Genomic DNA, 9,391 nt, shown 5'->3' on the forward strand with positions numbered 1-9,391 from the left:
ACCTGTTCCAGTGGACATCATCTATGAACTGGCTGTTCATCAGACTCCTCTCTGGGACTTTCTCAAAATACTCCAGCCTGGGCCTCACTTCTAAAGGGTCTGGTTCAGCGGGTCTTGTTTCATAATTGAGGGACCTGAGAAGATACCGGCATAGTTATTTCAGATGTCTGAAACAACCTGTGTGGTTTCCACATCTGCTGCCTCTAATGATTACACTAATGATTCCCCAAATAGGAAAATATACCTTCATACTCTTACTTACAAATGGCAGCATAACTTGTGGCTGAAACTGCAGAGGAAAAGGAAATTTATCCTGATTCAGACCCTGCCACGGTACTAAACAGCTCTGCAACAGGAACAGTGTACTCATATTATACTTACCTCTTCTGTGAGAACAGTCCACTTCTGCAAACAGTCCACACATCTTAGGGCTCCAAAGACACACTTTATAAAAGTCCAGATGTTCACAGACACTCTGCAATCAATTTCAACCTTGGATAATTGCACTCTTCCTATCCAAGGGCAGTTCCAACAGGATATGATATATTCTGGTTTTGGTTGCTGTAAGTACCAATAGCTCAAGAAGTGTTGTGATAATAACCCACTTTATCCCAGCTAGTAGCTGACCTCCAGGGAGCTCAAAATATTTTATTTTTAGTTTCTTATTAGTTATCAAAATTGAGGTCTTCTGAAGGAAATAGAAAGTCTTATTACTTCCATTTTGCAGATAAGGCAGTCAAGGCCCAAAGGCTAAATGATTGCTTTGTAGCATTACAGAATTCAAAGCCATTGTGTTTCTGGGGTCAGGGTTCTAAGATCTAGAAATAAAAACAAAACCAAAATCCTACTGTATGAAATATTTGTCTTGTCATCTCCTAACTGAAAAGGGAATGGAACTTTATTTCTGGAAAATTCAGTATAACTTATACTTGATTCATGGAGAAGCAGAACATTTTCTTTCTCCTCATTATTTTGTTGTTGAGTTCTTTTTAATAGGTTTAGTCTTGAGAATATTAAATATCAACTTTTAAAAAGTTTAACTATATATTATTTTTGTACAAATAATCAGCTGTATTCAGAAAATCTCCCTATATTTGGGGCTTTGTAAAAGCATGGATTGGACTTAGAAATTCTGTGCTACTTCATTTATTTAATCTTTATTCTGTTCTATCTTTGTGGCAGCTGTGGCTGTGTGTATATACTGACAGTCCACAGGAGGAGGAAGCAACTATAGGTAAAGTCCCTCCTATTTGTGCATACAGCTTACCGTACTTACTTCTAACATAATGCTCATCAGACCACTTTGAGTTCCTGGAGGGCAGAAATGGTTCTCTTTCTGATTGTACCCCAAGAGAAGAGAATCTTGCACGTAGTAAGCACATGTGCCTGATCTACTCCATTTGACACTCTTGAAGCATGCTCTAGCTTTACATATTCTGTTCTGTACCTTGCAGTCTGACCCAACTGGAAGCCATCAAGGAGCTCCTTGGGTTCAGCCCATAGGAGGCATCCACAGGAGATCTGAGGGCAGAAGAGAGTGAAATTGAGGTAGGTCTTTCCCTAACTCCCTCCTTGTCGAGTTGCCATGGGTTGGCTCTATTCATCTATTAAAAACCATATGACAGTGTTCAAAAGCATTTCATGGAGTTTTGTGCAAAATGCAGCCATAAACTTTAAAAAAAACAAAAAGATAAAAATCATTTAAATGATTTCCTTTCTGAAAAATTTATATTAAGCTGAATATTGGAGAACTATTTAAGGTGATGTATATGGTTTGCTGTGAAAATATAGATCAATGAGACTGCACTTTTAAAATAAATTCTAATGTTTTCATAAGTGCATTTTCATGACGTTTACTTTTATTTATCAGTAAACATCGATTATACACACCTAAACCTGAAAGACCTGCTCCAGGCTGATATATGATTAGTGATCCTGAGCATGCATTTTAATTGTTGTTTAGAAACACCCTACAATCTCCCACATCTACCCAAGCCAGTCTCTGTGGTCATGGTATACTTGTTAGAATTGTAGGGACTTATCTGTTGTCTAAGATGATTTTCATTCTAGGTTAGTTCAAGTTGACAGATTTTGAATCTTACTCAATGACACATTAATAACTATGTGATGAATCTCAAAAGTCACTCACAATTCAAAGAATCTTAGATATGAAATATGTCCCTACTTTGAAACCCCACAGGATTTTTTAGCTTTTCTTCTAACATCTATCACAGTTGAGAAAACAGATAGTATCTTTACTTCTCCGAGTTCTTTGCAGCCTTTGGCAGAGTGATTGGCACATTGTAGGTACACAGCACATAATTGCTGGAATAAACTAAGGGGTCATCTAGTCACACCTTATGGTTTAAAGCAAGAAACTTCTGCACAGCATTTCCAAGAGATGGTCATATAGTTTCTGACTAAAACCTTGTTACATTGCAAAGCAGTTTTAAATTACATTGTAACTTGACCAAATTCAATCCTCCTTTTAAGGATATCCCATGTATCTGGAGTCAGTCATCCTGCTTCTTGTTTTTCGTTAAGTCTTCTCTTCTAAGTTAACATACTTAGTTCTTTTTTTCTTCTTCAAAACTATCTACAGTATAATAATGATTTCAGTTCATGTTCACCTGATTATATTCATTTGTCACTCTCTCTCCTCAACTATGACCCCAAATATGAAACCCCAGATAGGGTTGAATTACTATAGCATATGACAAACTTGTCCTCTCATGTCTGAACACTTTACTTATTTTAATGCCGAATGAATTCCATTGCCTCCAAAGAGTGAGTCATTACATCATACTGACTTAAATGAAAAGACAACTGTTAGCATTTTAGAGAAAACAATGCCAGTGGCATGCCAAACCATACACCATAATACTGCTATTCAACAAGAGAAGAGGTCCTGCTCAGAGAGGGTTTACTGAGGTCTGACTTCTCAATAGAAAGAGATTCTGTTTCTCAATACCCTTTACTCCATGTCACAAAAAGGCAAAGTGGTAGAAAAAACATATCATGAGTATGCAAGTATTTTTTTTATTTGTGCAAAAAAATGCATTCCATAGATCATTTTTTAAAAGAAAAAAAAAGTTTAGTAACACGAGAAAATAATGCAGATCAAAAAGAGAGGGAACATTAAACGTAGGTGTGCACACAGGTCAACATTTTAGGAATTGTTAAAGAATAATTTATAATTTTCATACTGTTATCACCAATATTCAGAATTTAACAGATTTTGCATGCCATATATACTCCCTAGGAACTCATGAGTTGATTAACTGTGTCTAATTTTTACTCCTTGCTTGAGAAACAAAACCAAAATATTGATTAAAGGAATTCATGTTCATGTTTAAATACAATTCTATTGATGGGGGTTGGGGGTAGAGCGGGCAGAGTGGCAGCAGAGGAAAGTCTTTTCTAGTTTACCAGGCTGAGAAGTAGATGTTACCGGCCTTAGGATTTAATAAATAGAGAAAGGTAAATCACTATTGTATGGTTAAGACTTTGCATTTGGATTAAGGGAAAAGCTAAGATAGAGTATTCATATAATAATACAAGAGCTAGAAGTGGTCTTGCACATTTAAAACTCTTTGCTATGATTTCATAGTCAGTTAAACTTTTCATATACTTATAAGTAATCATAATGCAGTGCAAAAAAATATTTTGAACCCAGTCAAAATAAGGCAAAAAAAAAAAGTAAAATTTGACAGCAAAAATTGTACTTAGACTACACTATGTGTTATGTGCCATATATAGGAGAGAGTTCCTCCAACTCTAATATTTTAGTTTAGAAAATCATTGCCATTTATTAAAATATGACATACACTAGTCATCTCAGTAGGTGGAAGGACCGTATCATACTCATAGCATATATATTAAGCCTTAAAAATTGTGCAATTTTAGAACATACCATGATTATTTTCTGCTGAATTTTTCATTGAAAAGAAGTATGTGTAATCTATGTAATCATAAATGAATTATATCTGGCTATAAACAATATTAAAAAATTTTAGTATGTGTGTATGCCAGTGACCTGTGCACAACCTTTAAACAGAATACCTTCATTAAATATTTCAGTTCCATCATGTGGCTGAACTTTGTCATTACTGCATGTTCAAAGCAATTTTAAATATTTATTTAGCTTAATTCAGCATGAGTCATTTCATCCTGGATTTTAATGCTAATCTTAGAACGTATAATGATTGAAAGAAGGAATTATTATGTATTAATAGTGAAAATTAAGTTAAAATATGTTCTAACATACTTGTGAATTTCTGAAGCTGACAGCAATAAGGAATAGACTAAGACATCTTTTCTTTATTATTCATATTAAATATGCCACTTTTATATTCTGTGGGCAGAATGAGATCCATAAATATGGTAATTGGATTTGAATACTATACATCAATATACTTAGAAATTAAATATGTTGAAGGAGCCAGATTCTTCTCTTATTGGTTCTTAGTAAAAAAAATGCCTCTTCAATGAGAGACAGCTGTCACTGTTAGTTAAAAATCCCTACTGTGTAAATTCGTATTTAGGTACTTTCTGAAAAGTGAGGTTTTTGCTACAATAGGCTATTACAGCTTCCTCATAATAGTTAAGGCCTTACACATAAACCCTTTTGTGTCCTGGTTCACTGACCCACTCCATAAAATCATTATGGACCATTGTGCCCGTCCAGCAGCTCCAGGGCCCTATTAAATATCTATTTCAGATCTCAAGTCCCTGCTAATAAAGGTGCATGTTCTGAAATCTCAGCTACAATGTGTGAATGGGTATAACGATTTTCAAATTTGAAATTTTCATTTTACATAACTCAAACTGGGTCTAGTTTTTGCTTCTTAAAGATCATTATCCTTGTTAGGGTGTGTGTATGTGTTGCGTGTATGTGTATCTGTGTGTGTGTGTGTGTGTTGGGGAAGGGAGATGACTGGATGGGACCCAGACTGTTACAACTTTAAAAACCTAGGAAACCTTTTCTGCTGAGAGTTTCCACTGTGATAGACTTCAAGAATGTATACAGCTTTTATTAACAACATTATGGCTGTGAGTCTAGTAAATAGTCATTAGGTAATAAGTGTTCAGGATACAATGATAACGGCTGGGGTCAGAGTGGTCTGCGACAGGGGGTGTTGGCACAGCACTGTCGATCATCAGGTTCTATTCTTAGCTCATTTACTGATGGATGGTTTGACATTGAGCTTTAATAACCTTTGGCCCTCATCTCTCTGTCTGGAAGATATTATAATAATAACTTGCTTTATCTTTTGAAGGAGTTTATGTATTAGTTACCCAAGAAACTACTTGTGCATGAAAGAAACAATCATAGCTTGCCATCCTGGGGATGTAATAAAAGCATATTTATGAACAATTGGATCAAACTTCTGAATAAAGTTACCTTAATTATAGAAAATCATATAACTAGGTTAACTTTTGTGAACTTAACGAACACTAAGTTGTAAATAAGTCCCTCAAGAAGTCTTGTATTTTTCTAATTTCTTTCATAATACTTGAAAAGTTTTAAACATGATATAAAAAATCATGAATTGTGGAAAAAAGGGCTACATTCTATATATGGTCTTGTGATGCCCATGGATTACTCTAAAAACTGCACATTAGGAAAAACTCAATAAAAATGAAAATAATCAAGTAAAAATTTAGCACTAACTTGAATTTATCCAAAGAATATTTGGATAAATCTTTAACCTCAGCATATTTCTCAAAGCCAAGAAGGTTGGATAACTCTCCTAGAAACAAGTTGTAATTCATGACACACTGATATCAGAAACATCAAAGAATTCCAGGAACTTCCTTCATAGACTTGTGCCTCATTTTCCCATCTGAATGTGCGTCTCTTTTCTGGCTCCCATAGCGTTTTGATCTGATTCTCAGTTGCCACATTCTGTCTGACACTGTAGCTCTGCACTAACCCTGCATCTATAAGCTCTATGAGCTCCAGCAAGGTAGCCAATAAATTTTGCCTCCACTTCATCTCTGTAAACCAGGGTCATAATAGAGTTATTGCAGTATAGCACTTAGCAAGGCGTCTAACATAAACGACTGATAATCTTAACTATTATAATAATTATCCCATATTGAATTACTGTTATTAGGTGTCTCATTATCCCTCCCAGTAAGTTGTTTGTGTCCCCATACAAGAATTAATACATGATTTTTCACATTGCTCTTATTGTAAAAATGAAACTGTGAATGATTGAATGGATAAAATAATTAATGAAAAAAAAAGAAAAGCAAGCCCTTGAAAGGTAGGGAACTTCTATAATAGAGGAGAACATAGTAACTGAAGAAACTGACAGTAGAATTTACTGTCAGAATGTACAGTAAATACATTTCTCCTCACCTCCACTGCTTTACCCAGCTTAAGTCATGATCATTTCTAACCTAGATCATCCAAGTCTTTTTAGAAGTATGTGTTTCTGCCATTGCCTCCTTGAGGCTAATCTTATCTCATTGCAGAAGTTGGAATGACTCAGTTAAAATTAAGACTCGTCCTGTCACTCCTTTGTTAGAATCCTTACAATGGTTTCCATCATTAAGGGGAAAAGTTAAGGGTCTTTCAGTGACCTACCAGACCCTACAAGATCTTATTCTCCACCCTCAACCCCCTTCGCCTTCCCTTGGTCTAAACAAGGTCCTGTCTCAGGTCCTGTTTTCTTGATGTTCCCTTTGCCTGAAATTCTCTTTCCCAAGTCACTACATACATCAACCCTCCATTTATTCAGAACTTTACTCAAATGTCATCTTCCCTGGCCATCCTACCTAAAATTTCAACCCTCCATTTCACAATGTAACTTATTTTCCATCATTTCCCCGATTTGTTTTCTTCTTCTCAGCATTTATCACTGTCTAATATACCCTATATTTATTTTTATTTTTTTATTTTATATTTTTACTTTTATATTATTTAATAAAAAATATATTTACATATGTCACAATAATATATCAAATATAGGGCCGGCCTGGTGGCGCACTGCTACAGTTCGCCGCTTGGGAAGTGCGCAGGCGCTCCCGCCGAGGGTTCAGATCCCACATACAGACCGGCTGCTCACTGGCTGAGCGAGGTGTGGGGGCAACACCGAGGGTTGTGATCCCGTTGCCGGTCACGAAACAAGACAAAAAAGGAAATATATCAAATATAGAAAGATATTAACACTTATTGAATCTAAGTGGTGGATATACAAGGCAGAGAGAGTTTCTTGTATCTGCTTCTTCTCAATTGCCTTCGGCTCAAAATAATGCTTATGCATAAATAGTACTTAGGCATATTTTGGGATGGCATATTCTAATCTCCTACAATGTGTTTAAGCCAGACTGCTTCTTCTTCTCCATGGTAATTAAGCTTTTCATTATCATTTTATTCCTCTTAGTACATTCAGGGCATAACATATTATCTTCTTGGCCTGGGGATGGGAAAGAGCAGGCTGGTGACAATAAAAGAGAAATCATCCTCCTGGGAGTGTCAGGCACCCAGACTTGGCCTGCATGGAACTGCTGGCCAACCCACCCCTCTGTGTCTGTGGAGAGAAATCAGCCATGGACCGCACACCACCTGACACTAGAGGCTTGCAGCAAAAAGGCCTCAACACAAGCAGGAATGGGCCATGAGTTCTCAGCCTTGGGCTGAACGGCCCTAGCAACAATTCTTCCCCACCATGCCAGCATGGCTTCCTGAGCTGGACTTACCACTTCCACTAGGTTCGTCTCTTCGTCTCTCTCACTCATCTCACAACTTTCATGAAGCCTTGCTCTTTGGTCACTGCCTTGCATTTCCTTGAATAGTTTGGCCTCCCATGATGTATCAGGAACAGCATGTTTTTGTTCTGGGTAAGCAGGTTTCTGGAGCCTGAGATAAACCTCTATTTTCTCCCCACTGGTACTCAAATTAAATTGTTGGCACCAGTCGCACAAGGTGTCCTGATGCACCTCATTAATCAGAGGCAAAATGGTTGGCAAGGGAAGGCTTGGTATTTTATACATAGGTTTTAGGAGGGCTTTGACTCGTTCACCTGTTTCAGGAAGATAAACTTTGTTATTTTTCCTAGGCCTCCTCCTAGTTAAAAATAACTATTATTTTTCTTGGTTTGACATCAGAAGTTGAAGAAACACTTGGTTCTATTTGTTCTTCTTTTATCATTATCTTCTTTTTCAGGTTCCTTTGTAGCTGGAACCAAGGTCAAAATCACAGTTTCCTCATCTAATTCTTTCTCAAAGAAATTCTTGCGGCTCTCGTAATTTGAGTCTGACATTTCCAGCAAGGCAGCAAAACCAGCAATGTTAGAGATATCGGCAGTTTATTCCTTTTATCCTCTAATATACCCTATATTCATATATTTATCTTGTTTACTATTTATCTCTTCTACAGAAATAAAAACGTCATGATGGCAGGAAAGATTTTTTTTTTTTTTTTTTTTTTTTTTTTTTTTTTTTTTTTTTTTTTTTTTTTTTTTTTTTTTTTTTTGTCCACTGTTACATTCTTAGCACCTACACAACGTCTGGTGTGTAGCAGGTACTCAATAGCTTCTGAATAAAATCAATGACTAAATTATTTTTATTATATGATTTAATACTTAAAATCCAGCTGCAGTAGCTTCTGTAGCAGTATTTGATATACCTTTTTGATATCTTTGTGTGTTTGGAGTGGAGGAAAGTTTGGCATAGAGAAGTAATTTGGAGTTGAGTTATTGAAACAGGGAAAGTACTAGTGAATTGGAAGATGGAAAGTGGGAAAAGTGGATCTCTAAGTACCTAAAATGTATACTGAGGATATTGGTCACCTGGGTGGCTTTGGCAAGAGGTACAAAGAAGTTGGAAAACATCTTGAGAAAAAAAATCAGAAAAGTCAATAAGCCATGTTTCTTCCACTTTATAATTTTGCCTCAGGCAGGATGCCTCTCTTTTCTTCTTCTAGAGCAGTAAAGATCCTCAAAGGATCATTGAGCTCCAGAGCTACTAATACTACACTCAGAAAGTGGGTCCCAGGGGCCGGCCCGGTGGCGCACTGGATAGTGCGAGGCGCGGCGGCGCTCCCGCCCAAGGGTTCGGATCCCACGTACAGACGACCGGTTCCCGCTCACTGGCTGAGCAAGGCGCGGGAGCAACGCCAAGGGTTGCGATCCCGTTGCCGGTCCCCGGTCCGGTACGGGGGCAACACTGAGGGTTGCGATCCGTTGCTGGACACGGAAAAAAAGACAAAAGACAAAAAAAAAAAAAAAAAAAAAAAAAAAAAGAAAGTGGGTCCCAGGGGCCGGCCCGGTGGCGCACTGGATAGTGCGAGGCGCGGCGGCGCTCCCGCCCAAGGGTTCGGATCCCACGTACAGACGACCCGTTCCCGCTCACCCGCTGGGCAAGGCCCGGGAGCCACGCC

The 9,391-nt window shown here is 37.4% G+C and overlaps 1 pseudogene; it reads right to left on the bottom strand.

Annotated features, from left to right (window-relative positions):
- Positions 1-7,317: 7,317 nt before the first annotated feature.
- Positions 7,318-8,273, bottom strand: LOC103589488 (annotated as a pseudogene).
- Positions 8,274-9,391: the final 1,118 nt, after the last annotated feature.

The sequence above is a fragment of the Galeopterus variegatus genome, unplaced genomic scaffold, assembly GCF_000696425.1.
Source record: "Galeopterus variegatus unplaced genomic scaffold, G_variegatus-3.0.2 Scaffold40, whole genome shotgun sequence".
Lineage (NCBI taxonomy): Eukaryota > Metazoa > Chordata > Mammalia > Dermoptera > Cynocephalidae > Galeopterus > Galeopterus variegatus.